General features: G+C 50.0%; 1 long non-coding RNA gene across 1 annotated transcript in view; it reads left to right on the top strand.

The window, feature by feature from the left end:
• LOC139035583 (uncharacterized) overlaps nucleotides 1-16,058 on the top strand; it is a 31,864-nt gene extending 15,806 nt beyond the window's left edge. The window contains exons 2-3 of the long non-coding RNA XR_011488191.1: nucleotides 14,952-15,149; nucleotides 15,263-16,058. This is a non-coding gene — a long non-coding RNA (uncharacterized lncRNA). The remainder of the gene's footprint in view (nucleotides 1-14,951; nucleotides 15,150-15,262) is intronic.
• Nucleotides 16,059-16,598: the final 540 nt, after the last annotated feature.

Genomic DNA, 16,598 nt, shown 5'->3' with positions numbered 1-16,598 from the left:
GGAAAGTCCTCTCCCTCCATTCTTCCTTCCTTCCTCTTTTTCTTTCCCCCCTTTAAAAAGAAATAGAAATAATTTTATGTTTTTCTAATTATAAAAGTATTCATTGCTTCTTATAAACAAGAATCTGGAAAATACAGAAAGAGTTTTGTTAAAAAGAAAGCAAAACCATCTTCAGCCTTATCAGAAAAATCACAGTGAATGTTTTGTTGCATATTCTTTCAGATATTTTTCCTGATGTATATTTTTGAAATATTATCCCACCTTGCACATTATTTTCAGTCTGATGTTTCTCACTCAACAGCATCTGCCTCTGCCTATTGGAATGGTCAAAATTTGTATTGCTTTCTAAGAGAAATGTATGTATTATGGACATTTATCTTTGTGTGTCATAGGGCAAATATTTTCCTAGTTCAGATTTCTAATTTGTATGATTTTTTTTTTCTTTTTTTTCCATTTATTTTTATTGTATGATGTTTAAAACTGTTTTTTTTTTGACCTCTTGGAGTGGTAAGTGGATTTTTCATTCCCCAACTAGGGATTGAACTCATGCCTCCCGCATTGGGAGTGTGAGTTCGTGCGCAGTCACTCGGTCATGTCTGACTCTTTGTGACCCTATGGACTGTAGCCCGCCAGGCTCCTCTGCCCATAGCATTTTTCAGGCAAGAATACTGGAGTGGGTTGACGTTTCCTCCTCCAGGGGGTATTCCCCGACCTAGGGATCAAAACTGCATCTCCTGCATCTCCTTGCATTGGCAGGCAGATTCTTTCCCCTGAGTCACCGGGGAAGCCGCACAGAGGCGTAACCACTGGACCACCAGGAAAGTCCCCAAACTTTATTTGGGGGGATTTTCAAATGTACATAAAAGAAGGCAGAATAGTGTAATAAGCCTCGGCATATCCATCACCCAGCTTCAGCCATTATCAAAATATAGCCAATTTTGTTTCATCTTTATCCCTTCTACTTCCCTCCTATTATTTTGAAGCAAATCTCAGACATCTCATCATTTTATCTGTAAACATTTTGGCAATGTAGTGATTTTGACATATGGAAAATTTCAGTGTTTCAGTAAATCAAATCAAATCAGAAGACAATAGTCTTTGTGAAATCCCAGCATGATTTCTTGAACAGCATATTCTTTCCCCCACTGACTTGAAATGCCAGTTGGGTTTTCTGTTCTCTTCCTTTGATCCGTCTGCTTAATCTGACACCAATACTTTACTGCTGCAGTTACTATAGGTTTAAAATATATTTGTTCACATTTGATATGACAAGCGTCAGGGGATGCTCTAATTCAGTCTTTTTTTTCTCCCCCAAATTTTCTTATGTATTTCTTCACATTTATTCATCCAGATTAATGTCAGATTTATTTTATCAACTTCAACTCAAAAACTCAATTGAGATTTTGTTTGCAGTTATGGGAAATATATGGTGAATTTGAAGAAGATTGACATTTATACAATATCAAGTCTTCTTATCTTAAAACCAAATATGGCCCTCTATTTATTTGAATTGTTCAGTAAAGTGTGAAAGCTTCTCTTTATGAGGTCCTGCACTTTTCCTGTTAAGATTCTTTCCCTATATTTTGTATTTCAGTTGCTATTATGAATGCAAGTCCTTTTCCCATTGTAATTTCCATAACATCTTACAGAAAAACCAAAAGAACTTTTTGGTCAACCCAATATATTCTAACTGATTGTTATCATTATATAGGAAAGCTAATAGTTTTCCTGTGTTTCTTTTGTAACTACCTGCCTTAATTAACTTATTAATTATGATCATCTTCACTTGATCCTTGGATTTTCTATGGAGTTCATCAGGTTTTGATTCTCCCTTTCCAATAATTATATCACTTTTTCTTTTTCTTTTATAATGGCATTGACTAGACCTTACTCCCACGCAATCTTTCATGATAGCTCAAATCAAGGACGTCTTTGTGCAGTTATAGAGTAGTATTTTATCATTAAGCATGACACTTGCTCCTGATTTAGATTTGTTCTTTATCCTTCTTTGGAATTATCACTCTATTCCCAGTGTACTAAGTGTTTTTTTCTATTTAATATATACTATATTTTATCAAGTGCTTTATGGACATCTATCAAATGGTCATAAGATTTTTCTCCTTTAATCTCTGTTCCTGAGATAAATTGCACTGATAGATTTTTAAGATTGACAATCTTTGAACTCCTGGAATAATCTTTGCTTTGTCATTTATACTATTATATTTATTACTCTTCCACTGGACTCTATTTGTAATATTTTATTTTTCCCATTAATGTTGGTACATGACACTAAAAATTACTCTTTCGAAAACCTTAGCTGAGGAATAGAGAGGCAAACATAGGGAAAGGACATGTGGATACAGGGTGGGAAAGGGAGAGTGGGACTTCGAGTTGCACTCACACATATACACTGCCATGTGCAAAATAAGTAGCTGGTGGGAAGCTGTGGTATAGCAGAGGGAGCTCAACTCGGTGCTCTGTGGTGACCTAGAGGGGTGGGTTGGGGTGGGGGTGGGAGGGAGGCTCAAGAGGGAAGAGATGGCGTATGCATATGGCTGATTCACTTTGTTATACAGCAGAAGCTGACACAACATTGTAAAGCAATGATTTTTGTTGTTGCTGTTCAGTGGCCCAGTCACGTCTGACTCTTTGCAACCCCATGGACTGCAGCACACCAGGCATCCCTGTCCCTCACCATCTCCCCAGATTTGCCCAAGTTCATGTCCATTGCATCAGTGATGCCATCCAGCCTTCTCAACCTCTGCACCCTCTTCTCCTTCTGCCCTCAATCTTTCCCAACATCAGGGACTTTTCCAAACAATTATACTCCAATTAAAAAAAAAAAAAGCTTAGCCGAGAAGGGCAGGAAAGAGGAACCAAAGCTGTAGGGACTCAAGGATGCATATGTTTTGAGCATATCAATAAGTCTGGGGGGACATGGCCAGGAGAGAGGAAACCCCTGAGGATGTAAGAGGAAGAGGATGTGACTATGGAACAGGAGCCTGTGGAGGGGGCGACCGTGGGACCAGCACACCAGGGGCTGGGTGGCCGTGAGCAGAAGGGGTCATGTGAGAGAGGCCACAGCAGTTGAGGCCAGTCACAGCTGGAGGCCTCGGCTGTCATGGAGCCAAGGAAGGGTGGTTGCCCTCCCAGGTTGGTGGGTGAGGGCTGGAGGCACACTGGGAAGCTAAGAGGGCGGCTGAGAGAAATGGGGCAAATCAAGATTGTCACGCATGCCAGGGCCTCACTGAGGTCAGAGACCTTGACTTTGGGGGGCTTTAGTTTGCAAGGTGATGCAATGATTTTTTCCTAGGACACTATGGGAGTAGAAGGGGTCTCTGGGGCCAGTGGGGCATCAGTGGAGGGAAGGCAGTTTCTGATGGGTTGTTGAGTGGGGAAGGCAGCCAGCAGGGCCAAGCAGGTAGCAGGTCCCACACATTGACAATGGGGATCACAAGACCTGGAAGGACACACACGACATGCAGACCTCTCCTTGAGGTGGCTAGCACAGGTTGTCTTTTGCAAAATTTCCACCTTGAGGCAAAATTTTCCATTTCTGCCCTGTCACAAAGCAAGCAGAATGCACCATGGCTTAAGCCAGATGAGTTATGTAACTGATTTCATGCCCTGCCACATTTCTGACAGTTACAAAAAGTCTGTACTGTTGGGACATTGTGTTGGGACCACAGGAAGAATGTTCTACTGCAGGGCAAAAGCTGAGCAGGGGAGGGGTTCAGGGGGCCGGCCCAGCCCTGCTGCTCTGATCCCCTGGGAGAAAGCGGTCTGGTGGGGACAGGGCAGCTGGGAGCTGACCAAGGGTGTGAATGCCTGAGGGGCGCTAGAGGTAAGACCCGGAGAGCAGGCAGCACAAGGCCCCCGAGGCTGGCCTGGAGAATGGATCTCGATCCTGCTTGGATCGCGAGGTCACCCTCAGATGATGTTGGGGCTTGGGAGACAGGGAGCTAAACAGTGGCCAGGGAGTTGGGAGGTGAGAGCATGGTTGGAAGGCAGGTCCTGCAGAGGAAAAGTAGGAATGTTTGGAAAGTTGCAGTGGGGAGCGAGGCGGCCATGGAGCCTGGGGGGCCCAGAGAGGGGCGTGACCCACTGGAGACCATCCCTCATCCCCACCCCGACCACCCAGCTAATAAGCAGCAGGGCTGGGATGCACACCCAGGTCTGTGGCTCCCTGAGGGACAGCAGGCATCCTTCTGGACTGGCCTGCAGACACTGCTGTCCCCATGCCACAAGACCCGGTCAGCACTGGCTGTCCCTCCTGAAGGTGGCCACTGGGTGGCTAGGTTAAAAGTCTCCAACCCTGAATGCACACAATGATGGAGCGCCCTCCTAGGACCCAGGGGCTCTGCCTCCAAGCGGGAGCGACTCAACTGGCTCTCCTGCCTGGTGGGTTCTTTGGGGGCTGCCCCCTCCCAGATGAAAGAGGATGTAGTGAGTGTGGGATTTGGCTCTGGATGGACACACTTCTGAGTGCTGGCTCTGGGTCCTTGGTCAAGTGGCCATCTAAGCTTCAGACTTCTTGGGCTTCCCTGGCGACTCAGACAGTAAAGAATCCACCTACAAGGCAGAAGAAGCGGGTTCGATCCCTGGGTCAGAAAAATCCCCTGGAGGAGGAAATGGCAACCCACTCCAGTATTCTTGCTGGGATAGTCCCATGGACAGAGGAGCCTGGTGGGCTGCAGTCATGGGGTCTCAAAGAGTCAGACACAACTGAGCAACTAGCACTTTCACTTTTTGCCTAAGAGTGGGTGCAGGACTTAATCTAGAATGCATACTTCCCTGGTCAGTTCGTGTTATGATGAAAGGAGAGAATCCACGTGTTACCAGTTGAATGCCCCAGGTTCTCCCAGGAACTGACTCTTTGAGGGTGAGTAGCAGATGGGAGGTTTATTAGGGAGCACTCTTAGGACTCCGTGGCAAGGGGAGGAGCCCCTCATAACCGAGTCAGTTAACCTCTATGGTGTGCCTTGGGAAGGCGAGGGGCCTGGGCAAGGTGACCCTCCTCAATCGAGGAGAGTTACAGAAGAGGGAAGTGAGTTCTCAGGATGGCGGCACCCCCCACAGCTGGGAGAATAAGTCCATCAGCTATCAAGCCAGGATAGCTCCATCAGCTATCAAGCCAGTCCTGGGCTCAGCCCCTGGTGAATTGATTGATCTGGAGCAACCATGAACCCCCTAATATCATGAAAACGTGGGCATCCCTTCTAAGGCAAATCTACTTTTTATCAGCTCCCCAAAGGGGTCTCTAACCCCAGTGTTTTAGGAATGATTATCTTGCTAGGGTCATGTTCTAAATGGAGAAGAGGATTTCCTTGACCATCCCACTCCACACTCTGCCTCTCCCCACCTGGTCATGTCTGGGAAGCCCTCTCTGGAATCCTTTCCCTCAGTTCCCTTCTCTAGTCCAGTAACCACCACGCCAGTCCAAGTGCTAACCTTCAGTGTGGACTTTGGTGCTGAACATCTGGATTTAAACAATTTCCCTGCCACTCACCCTGTGTGTGGCCTTGAGCAAGCTTCTTGACCTCTGTGAGTCTTAGTTTCCTCACCTGGGACGTAGGAATAATTGTACTTATGTAATGGTTACGTTCTAGAGATGGACTCTAGAATGGAGAGCTGGTTTAGGGAAGTGCTCCACTGCACAGTGCATAGAACAGGGTAGGTGATTCATAACAAAAATCATTTTCCAGGGTTCAATCACACTTTCTTGTCTATCAGCCTCTCCTTGCATAACTGATGGATGCCTCAAAGCCAGGACGGTTCAGATAGGAGCTGGATTCACAGTCCCCACGTTGGGGCTGGAACCCTAGCAGACACTCTTGCTCCTGAGAAAATGCCAGATCAGTAGGAGCCCCAAGTTACATCTGAGGAGCCCTTGCGCATTCACAAAGGGCATTCCCACCCTGCTCTCACAGCCGTGCTGGGCAGTGGACAAAGCAACCATGACACTTGAGTGTCCCGGGGGTAGAATGGCCTTCCTCAAGGTAAACCCAACTCCCCAAGGTCACAGAGCTAGTTGAGCAGCCTCGCTTCCTCCCTGGATTGGTTACCAGGGAGGTGTTGGCGCCAGACTCACTGCCTGGGTTCTGATCCTGGCGGGCTCTGCCCCTTGCTGGCTGTGGCACCCTGGGAACTTTTTTCACCTCTAACAGTAGAGAAAACAATAGCCCTTCTCTCACAGGCAGACATGGGGGCAAATGTTGTGTCTGGAGCAGCGCCTGCTCTTGTCTAAGTGTGAGCTGCTTGTAGAAAGGTCACAGTTTGTACCACACTTTCTGGGATTGAGGGGGTTTCCCTCATAGCTCAGTTGGTAAAGAATCCACCTGCAATGCAGGAGACCCCGGTTTGATTCCTGGGTTGGAAAAATTCACTGGAGAAGGGATAGGCTACCCACTCCAGTATTTGTGGGCTTCCCTTGTAGCTCAGCTGGTAAAGAATCTGCCTGCAATGCAGGAGACCCTGGTTCGATCCCTGGGTTGGGAAGTTCCCCTAGAGAAGGGAAAGGCTTACCCACTCCAGTTTTCTGGCCTGGAGAATTCCATAGACTGTATAGTCCATGGGGTCGCAAAGAGTTGGACACGACTGAGCGACCTTCACTTCTGAGAATGGAGCTCCGTCACCCTCCTTTTCCCACCACTCACCATATTCTCTGTTTCTCCTCAACATGTATTGGTATTTTCAAGGGACTCCGCCTGAGGCCTGGGCCCCATACCTACTCTTTCAAAAACCTTAGTTTTTCTTCTGTTGTCAGTCACTTCCCTTAAGCCACCTGCCTCTTCCCCATGACTATAAACAGCAACAGCTCCCCTCGCCTCCTCAGCTGCTGCCCTCTTTCTGCTTCCTTTCCCTTGAACTGTAAACGTCTAAAAAAATAAAATAAAATATCTCGGCTGTGGCCTTCCCCACGCACTTCTCAAGTATGGACTGTGGGCTCTGCCGGGTTTATTTCCTGGAAGCTGCTCTCTGCGGTCACGTGGCTGCTGAGAGGGCGGCCAGGCCCTGAGGCTCTTGCTTCCCCTCCCCCCCTTCCCTCCCTCCTTCTTCCCCTCCACTCACTCAGCCCAGGTCATTTTCCCAGACTAACTCCCAGATCACCAGCCTTCTCCAGCTTTCTGGGGCCTGCCCAATCCCCTCTTCCTCCTCAGCCTCAAGTCAGGGCACTGCTCTTAGATCTGTAGTTTCTTAGATCTGTGGGTGGATGTTTTTTCACCAAATGAGGGGGATTTTCAGCTTTTATTCCTGAAAAATATTCCTTTCTGCTCAATTCTCTCTCTCTCCTTTTTCCTTCTGACTCTTTTATGTTAAATTACCTGATATCGTCCCATGGGTCAGCAAGTCTCTTGACTTTTTAAAAATCCATTTTTAAGTTCCTTTCTAAAATCATGTTTCTCTGTGGGCTTCACATGGGATAATTTCTATTGATCTATTTTCAAGTTCAATGACCCTTTCTTCTGCCGACTCCAATCTGATGTTTTAAGTTTATCCAGTGAATTTTTTATTTTAGATCTTAGTAGCTTTGAGTTCTGAAATTTCCATTTGGATCTCTTTTATAGTTTCTGTTTTCTACTGAAATGTGTACATCTGTTCACTCATTATGAATATCTTTTCTTTTTAACCAGGTCCCCCAATAACAGAGATGTTAGAATTAAGAGATAGAAAATTGTAGACAACTATCATAAATATGTTTAGGCGTTTAAAAAGAAAAGATATTCATAATCAGTGAACAGGTGTAGACATTTCAGCAAAAAATAGAAACTATAAAAGAGATCCAAATGGAAATTTCAGAACTCAAAGCTACAAGATCTGAAATAAAATAAATATTTTATTTATTTCCTTATTTGGCTGTGACCAGGTCTTAGTTGTGACTTGCGGGATCTAGTTCCCTGACCAGGAATCGAAACTGGGCCCCCTGCATTGGGAGCACAGAGTGGTAAAATCCAGGTGGTTCAGTGGTAAAGAATCTGCCTGTCAATGCAGGAGACATAGGAGAGGCGGGTTCGACCCCTGGGTTGGGCAGATCCCCTAGAGTAGGAAATGGCAACCCACTCCAGAATTCTTGCCTGGAGAACCCCATGGACAGAGGAGATTTGCAGGCTATAGTTCATGGGGTTGCAAGGAGTCAGACAGGACTGAGAGACTAAGCACATGTGCACATATATATCAGTATATAAATGTAAAAGCCCTGTTGCCAAATATAGTCACATTCTGAGGTATGGGGGTTAGAGCTCCAGTGTGTGAATTTGGAGTGGGGGTCCAATTCAGCCCATAACAGCTATCCTGCCCCTCAGAATCTCGCCTCTTCAGCAGCACGACACTCTGACCTCTGCCTTGTGGAAAGTGCCACAGCTCCCCACAACTTGGACATGCCCTTGGCCACTATGAGTCCCAGACCCTCTCCAAGGGCCCCTCCAGGCAGGTCTAGCAGCACAACGCCCTGAAGCACTCCTCCTTGGGTGTAATATGCCCACCTGCTGTGCCATTTACTGTGCTTCTTGAAGTGAAGTGAAAGTCACTCAGTCGTGTCTGACTCTTTGTGACCCCACGGACTGTAGCCTGACAGGCTCCTCCATCCATGGGATTCTCCAGGCAAGAATACTGGAGTGGGTAGCCATTCCCTTCTCCAGGGGATCTTCCCAACCCAGGGATTGAACCCAGGTCTCCTGCAGCCCAGGCAGATTCTTTGCCGACTGAGTCAGCAGGGGAGCCCACCGTATTTCTTGCTCCCCCTAAATCCAGAGGGTGATGCTTCCAGACCTGGTCTCCAGGAAAGAGGGTTTTCTCTGCACATATGATTATCTGACCTTTGGGAAAAGTTCTTTCTCCTGGAGGTCAGATCCTGGAGATCCCCCAGGGAATTATTGCAGCTTTCAGCTTTTAAGGCCCTCTTTTCAGAATCCAACTCTGCAGATCCAGTGAGTTCAGTTGGTGGAGTGGGGGTGGGAAGTTGGGTTTCTATTAGCATCAGAAAGAAACAAATCAGGAAACTCTAAGATTATTAATAGAATGAAATTCTATAAACTGCAGTACCTCAATTCACCCACCATTCAGAATATACAATAGTTATTTTTATCTAAATTATTTCCTGAACAAGAATAAGATTCAGATGTTAAACAACTGTTACTCTATTTAGTTTCATTTTATGGTTAATGAAACTATGAGGACAATATGAACTTACAATCAATCTGGAAAATATTATTACTGAGCAGATAAAAAGAATGGTCTATAAATTAATGAGTAACACTTGAATAAGGAATGTTTCTATTTTAACATGAAAAAGGGAAAATGTAAATATGAAATGGAGAAAATTACAAGGGACAGCATGTCACCAAGCAGGTGACAAATCGCACAACACGAAGCTAAAATGCCAAAAGATACAGAAAGAGTGATTCAGCTAGTGATGAAATCACAATGTAAACATGCCTAATTTTAGCAGGAGTTCTATTACACAGCAATGGATTGGATGCATGTATGAAGAGCCTGCCTCCTGCATCTCTTGGGGAGGGAAGGTCAGCTGGGGTAACAGCAGTTGTAATAGGAAAACATGGCTGGTCCCCCTCCCACCTGTCCCTCCTTTCTTATCTTCCTTCTTTAATTCCTCCTTTCCTTCATCCCATCAACACTAACAGTGGCTGCTGGGTATACATCAGCTAATAAGACAGGCAAGATTTCTATCCTTACGGATTTATAGTCCAGAGGAATAGGCAGACATTAAACAAACAAACAAATCATTCTAATAACTATATATTTGCAAAAGGAGATTAAGTGCTGGGAAGATGCTGAGTGGACTTCATTTGGGTGCTCAGGGAAGGTCTCTCAGAGGGATTGCCCATGAAGCAGGGCGTTATCCAATTGAAAGAGGGAGGGATGATGTTCCTGGCAAAGGGGACAGCAAGGGCAAGGGCCCCAAGATGAGCTCAGAATGTTCTAGGAGCTGGAAGAATGCCAGTGTGCCTGGAGGATGAGGAGAGAGGGAAAGACATGAGGAAATAGAGGAGCTGGGCAGGGCAGGTGTTCACGCGTGATTTAATGATAAAGGTGATAACACTTAGAGATTTCTTTAAGGAGAGGAAGGACATGAGCAGATTTGTACTAAAAAATTAATAATAATAATAATTAATTAATAATAATAATCCAGAGGGACATGTGGATGTGGAGTGAGCAGGTAGGAGGCTGCTGTGGCCAAGGTCACCAGTGCAGAGGGTCTTCTATTGGGCAGAGGCAGCGCAGAAAGGGTGGGAAGTGGGTGGATTCAAAATACATTCGGGGTTTGAACATGAGACATCTAAGAAATAAGGGGTGAGGAAGTGGAGGTGCTCATGGTGGCCTCTGTTTTGTGCAGAACAGCCAAGAGGTAGGAGCACCCTCTCCTTCGTGTGTCTGAAACTCTCTTGTTTTACAATTAAGGGGCGTTAGCGCTGGCCTTTGGGAGGAAGCCTGCAAAGTCCTTAATGTCATTCTGTCAGTTGGCAGAGAGAGCTGGAACCGGAACCCAGGGATCTACCTGTGCCCAGCACCCACCCCTCAGCAGTACTGGGCACAGATCTCCACTGAGTTCCCTGCTCCGAGCTTGGAGTTGGGGTATTCAACAGTCTCAGGAGACCCCAGCCCATCCACTCCCCACCACCACTCCCATGCAGCCCTGCCTCCCTCCCAGGCTGGACATCACCCCAGGCCCTGCAGCCTGCGGGGTAATCCCCACCCCGCCCCAATGTGGGCCTGCCCTGCAGACCCCCCTCCACCCAGCCCAAGCGGCAGGGACAGTGCCAGGCAGGCCTCCACACGCCAGCCTGGAGCACAGCGGCCGCATCCACGTGCCCGCCTCCCTTCCTCCTGCTCTGTTTCTCCTCTCTGGGCAGCCTCCAGCTTCTATTTCTGCTTCCCTCTGTCCCTTCTGCCCTTCACTTATCACGGTCATTATCAAGTCCTACACTTTGAGAGCTGAAAGTGACCCTCTACACGGGGGTCCTCAACTTCTGATTATTGAATTGGACTTCAGGTCACTTCCCACCTGAGTTTGCCCCTGGGTCCTCACCACTCTGACCCCTCTCCTCGCTCCCAGACGACCTGTACGTTGTCCGCTCCTGACTCTTATATCCTCATAAATCTGCTGCATCCGTGCCGCCTTCCATCTCTCTGGGTCAGGTCCCTCCTATTACCTCTCCTCGGAACTGTCGCAAAGCCTCTAAACTCTCCCCCCGACCAGCAGCCTCTCCCTCTGCCAATCAATTTCATAAAGTTTTCCTGTTCCAAAACCTTCAGAATTCTTTTCCCATTTAGGTTGTTACATAGTATTGAGCAGAGTTCTCTGTGCTATACAGTAGGTCCTTGTTAGTTATCTTTTTTTTTGGCTCCACTATGCAGCCTGTGGGGTCTTAGGTCCCTGACCAGGGGTTGCAACCATGACCCCTGAAGTGGGAGCATGAATCTGAACCACTGGACTTTCAGGGAAGTCCCTGGTTATCCATTTTAAATATAACATATGTAGAACTGAATCACTTTACTATATACCTGAAACCAACACAACATTGTTAATCAACTATACTCCAGTATAAGAATATATATAAATGGGCTTCCCAGGTGGTGCTAGTGGTAAAGAACTTGCCTGCCAATGTAGGAGGTGTCAGAGACGTGAGTTCGATCCCTGGGTAAGGAAGATCCCCTGGAGGAGCGGGTGGCAACCTACTTCAGTATTCTTGCCTAGAGAATGCCATGGACGGAGGGAACCTGGCGGGCCACAGTCTATAGGGTCGCATAGAGTCAGACATGACTTAAGTGACTTAGCATGCACACGCACATATACAAACAACCTTCAGAAGCTGCCCATTGCCTGCCAGAGTAAATACCTGACACTGAGGCTACTCTTTGGCCATTTGACCTTTTATTTGTCAAATGGCCATTTGACCTTTTCTCACTTCTCCCCATCCTTCACAAACCACCCCACCCCTACCCCCAATCTGTTTCCACTTGGAGACTTTGCTTCAGCCAGTCTCTCTCTCCACCTCCAAGTCCCAGAAGTTCAAACCCCTCCTGCTCCCCCGGGCAGCTCCCTTCTGAGCTGGGAGCTCCTGGCGGGTAGGGACTGTGGTGGGCTCGCCCCCGCCTCCCAGCATCCTGCGCAGGGGTGGCATGTGGCAGGCACTCACTGACATCTGCCAAGTGAACAGCCAGGGGTCTAGAGAGTGACCCTGAGACACATGCGGGACCAGGATTAGGGAACCCAGGAAAGTGCCAGGAAGAGGTGGAGCTGATGGGCTGAGCGAGGAGTTCAGTAAGGAAAGAGAGGAGAGGATGGAGAAACAGCGGGTGGAGGGGGCAGAGGGTAGGGGGAGAGACAGCCTCCTTGGGAGGAGCAGAGGGGCTGGGGCTCAGACGGGGGACGGTGTCTGGATCTGGTGAGGCTGGTCCTGCCTGGACAGATGGTGGGCCAGGCAGAAGAGCTGGGGAAACAGAGGGAGCCCTGGCCTCACCCCACACCCGTGGACAGGTCCCTCTCCCCTCCCACCAGCAGGGGCATGGCTGGAGGAAAGTGCTTCTGAGAACCTTGTCCTGCCTGTGTGGGAGGGAAGGGCTGGAAGCTGGGGGGCAGCCTGAGGCCCTCTTCCCTTGTGCCATCCCATGGTTTATGCCTTCCAAATCCCAAGAGGTAGGATGGGGAAGGTGAGGATCTCAGCAAAGCACACAGCTGTTGCCAGAGCAGTGCAGGGCCAGGATCAGAGCCGCCTGGCCAATGCTGGGGCATCAGCAGGGGTGCACAGAGATGAAGAATCAGAGAAGCCTATGGAGGCACAACCTGCTGCTGCCCGGAAGTGGGGGCGGCGAAGGGGGAATCATAGTTGACCTGGATGGGATCACTAAGGGCTGAGCGTGGAGGGAGAGGAGGGGAAGGGCCACCTGGTTGACTCTGGTGCTGGGAGCTCTGGAAGATGAGGTGGGTATTGCCAAGCAAAGGACTGGCCAGTGGGAAAGGTGGCAGACAGGCTGGGGAGGGGTGTTCCAGGAGGACTGGGCAACCAGCTGTGTACAGCGCCATTGGCAGGTCAAGTGAGACCAATTTGGAGAATCGACCACTGGACTTCCAGCACGCACATGATGGTGACCTTGATAGGAGTGATCTTGGGGACAAAAATGACTGCAGGGGATTCAGGAGAGAGTGGGAAGGGGGTGATCAGAGCAGTGAATAGTTTCGCCTGCAAGATGGACAGCTGGAGAGAGATATCTGGCCAGCAGAGGCCTTTTATTCAGGTGGTAATGACCCAGGAGGGGGCCACTGGCCAGTCGGTGTCCACGAGGTGGCCGGGGGAAGGGGTTCCGGGCCGAGGGGAAGGGTGGGCCTCAGGGAGGAGCAGGATGGCTCATCAGACGTCAGAAGGGGAACACAGGTGTGCACAGGTGGGGAGACTTGGTAGCAGGAACACAAGGTGTTTCTGTCCAAGCCCCACACGGGGTTACTATGCCCCCTTTAGTGATGAGGAAGCCGAGGTACACACAGGTCAAATACCCACTATCAGGCAGTGGAATTAGAACTTGGCCTGAGATTGGAAGCCAGCAGACACTCCCCAAGGAGTGGGAGAACAAGAGAGTCAGGGCAAGGCCGTCAGCAACCTTCTAGGTCCTCTCTGTCCTGGAAGCCAAGGGCAGAGGGAGCTGCGCGGGCTTTAGGGTCAGACAGACACCAGTTCCGGCTGGGTCTCAGCCACTCACGGGCTGTGTTAGGTCAGCTTCCTCCTCTGGGGGAGGGTGTGGAGTACCCCCTCCACGGGGTCTCTGTGAGATGTGAGCAGCATGTGATGACTTGCAGCAAGCCCTCCACAGTGGAACGCCCTGGAGGGCTGACATCAGAGCAAGGAGGAGCCTTGAAGAGGAGGACCGAGCACCCTGTGGAGGGCGAGCGGCCCGTGCAAGCAGGAGGGGGCCGGCAGACTCCCTGAAGGTCCTCGGTTGTCCTGCCTCGCGGTCCAGTATCGAGGCCCGCGTGTCTCAGCTCAGACCCTGCATTGTGCTCCCCCTACGCCTTCAAGGTCCGGCCCAGGCGGGCTGCGGCACAGGCTGGAGCCGGGGAGGTGGGGCCAGAGGAAACCGCGGGGCCCCCAGGGAACTCTGGAGCTGGGGTGGGGAGAACAGGGTGGAGGGCCCCCGGGAACAGTCCGAGCTCAGACAGGCTGCGGGTGATTCTCCGCTCCTTCGAACACTCTGAAGCAGCCCCAGGCCCCAGTCCTCAGAATGCAAATGAATTACCACCAGGTACGGAGTCCGGAAGGCGGGCGGGGCCAAGCATCGAGGAGGGGGAGGCTGGGCCGGGCCAGTGTCTCTGGGTGGCCCCTCCTGACAAGCCCGTGTTGGGAGCTGGGGAGGCATAAGCACCCTCTCTCTGGCAGGTTCCAGATGTGTCCTCGACTCCTTCAGGAAAAGCACAGAACAAATCACCCTATCTTGAGCTCTTCCATGGACCACAGACCAAAGCTGTCTGTTCTGCAGATCTGTGATGCTGAACCGACTATGTCTCCCTCCACTCCTCGGCACTTATGGCCTCTGGGGGCGAAGCGGGGCGGGGGTCGTGGGGTGGTAGAGTCCTCCAAGTAAGACAGGTGAGACCCAGGCCAGGCCAGCTTGGGCACTTATGGGAGGCTTTTCTGACTCCCCTCATTAGGGAAGCAGGAGGGAGCTGAGATGTGGGCGCTTCACTGCCACCTCCGTAAAGCAGCTCATTTGATACATGCAAGGGAGGTTTTACAGGCTAAGCCAGCTGGCACTTGACCCCTGACTTCACCATAACCATGTCATCTGCTGAAATAGAGGGCACTGTCAGAACACACCAGGGCCCATGCCTGCAAGTTCACAGTTGTCTGGCCTCAGAGATTTCATCTGACAACTCTCATCCAAGCCCCTCTTCTTGGGGTTCCAGGCATTTGTAACTCTGGGGGGGGGGTTCCTGACAGGACCTGGGTGCACGGATCCGCCCACCCCAGCTCTCTAACTGAACCCCAAATCACAGCAGGAGACCAAAACCTCCAAGGTCAAAGAGAATACAGAGAGGCGTGGACCATGAAAAGGAGACATGCAGGCTCAAACAGCCCTCGCCTGAGGATGCATTACCGTCCTCCCAGCCCTGCCAGCCTCCCCACCAAATGGACCAGGTAAGATTTAGGTTGTGACACTGAGTGGGGGGAGGAAAGGGTTACTGAGATTCTCGCTGCCCACTTGCTTCCTAGCTCTCAGCTCTCTCCTCCCCCCTCCTCCCTCTCCCCAGGTCCTGGCCACATCTCCTATCAGAAGGCCACCTGCAAGCTGAGCCCCCGGAGGACAGTGCCTTCCCCTCCTGCCTGCCCTCCCTCCCCGACAGGGCTTCCGGCCCCTTTGGATCTTTTTGCGGTCTGGGCTTGCTGTTCCTCTCTATAGTAGTCAGGAAGCCCTTACCCCAAAAAGTATCTGCGGGAGGCCTTGTCTACAGAGGGCACGCCCCGGAGGGCTCCTGGTGGGTCACATGCCAAACCCACGGACATGGAGTGAAGCCATCAACCTAGCTGTCCCGTAGAGGGGCGGTGTGACCTAAGGGCGAGTGCTGAGCTCCACCACTGGACTGTCAGTCAATTGACCATAAGTCAATTACCGGTGCGGGAAGTCTGTGGGAGATTCCACGAGGTAAGAAGAAACAGGAGTGGCTCAGTTAATGTGCTGGAGGTTGTGTGATGCCCTGGCCCCAGCCATCTGTCCTGTCTGGAGACCACCTCCCTCTAAGCTTCTTTTGGAGAATTACCTCTCCTACTCCTGGCGGGACTGTCACTTGAGGTATCTCACATTTCCCTGCCCACTGTCCCAAGACAGGCCTGGGAATTGAAATTCTGTGGGGAGGGATATGAGATTGGGAATGAAACGTCGATGCTGATTTGAGTGGCAGCTCTGCTAGTAGGAAGACTGTGAGCTCGTGTTTCTGGAGTCCCCTGAATTGCCTGGCGCCCGCCCTCCCCCAGCCTGGACCCTTAACTGCCCCCCTTCATCTTATGAACCACTCCCAAATCCCTGCAATAAAATGCTTTATTGCTTTAGTTAAGCCGTCAGTAGAGCTACTTGCCTCAAGATCCAGAGACCCCTAGAGACAGGAGGTGGGATTGCTAACCTTGCAGAGGAGGCGGGGCAGGCCCTGGGGGATCTGAGTGACCATCCTGAGAGGGGGTGTGGGGGGCTCCGCTGGTGTCAGCCCCCAGGGCACAGGGGACAGAACAGAAGACAGAGATCACATGCACGGCTTGGGTTAGGGTCCCAGGAAATGTTCCTGGAAGGTGAAAACAATGTTGGGACGCAGGACAGAGAAGGACCCATGTAATATGGAGAAATGTGAGATACAGATAAATAGGGTCCTCAGGACTTCCCTGGGGGTTCAGTGGCTGGGACTCCAAGCTCCCAATGCAGGGGGCCCAGGTTCCATCCCTGGTGGGGGAACTGGATCCCACATGCTGCAACTAAAGATCCTGAGTGCTACAATTAAGGCCTGGTGCAGACAAATAAATAATTTAGGAAAAAGATAAATAGGGTCCTCATTTTCTAACCGGGGGACAGGATGGGTTATGACAACCACAGGTGGCTGT

Source organism: Odocoileus virginianus, chromosome 1 (assembly GCF_023699985.2).
Source record: "Odocoileus virginianus isolate 20LAN1187 ecotype Illinois chromosome 1, Ovbor_1.2, whole genome shotgun sequence".
Classification (NCBI taxonomy): domain Eukaryota; kingdom Metazoa; phylum Chordata; class Mammalia; order Artiodactyla; family Cervidae; genus Odocoileus; species Odocoileus virginianus.
This window is presented reverse-complemented; position numbering and strand designations above follow the sequence as displayed.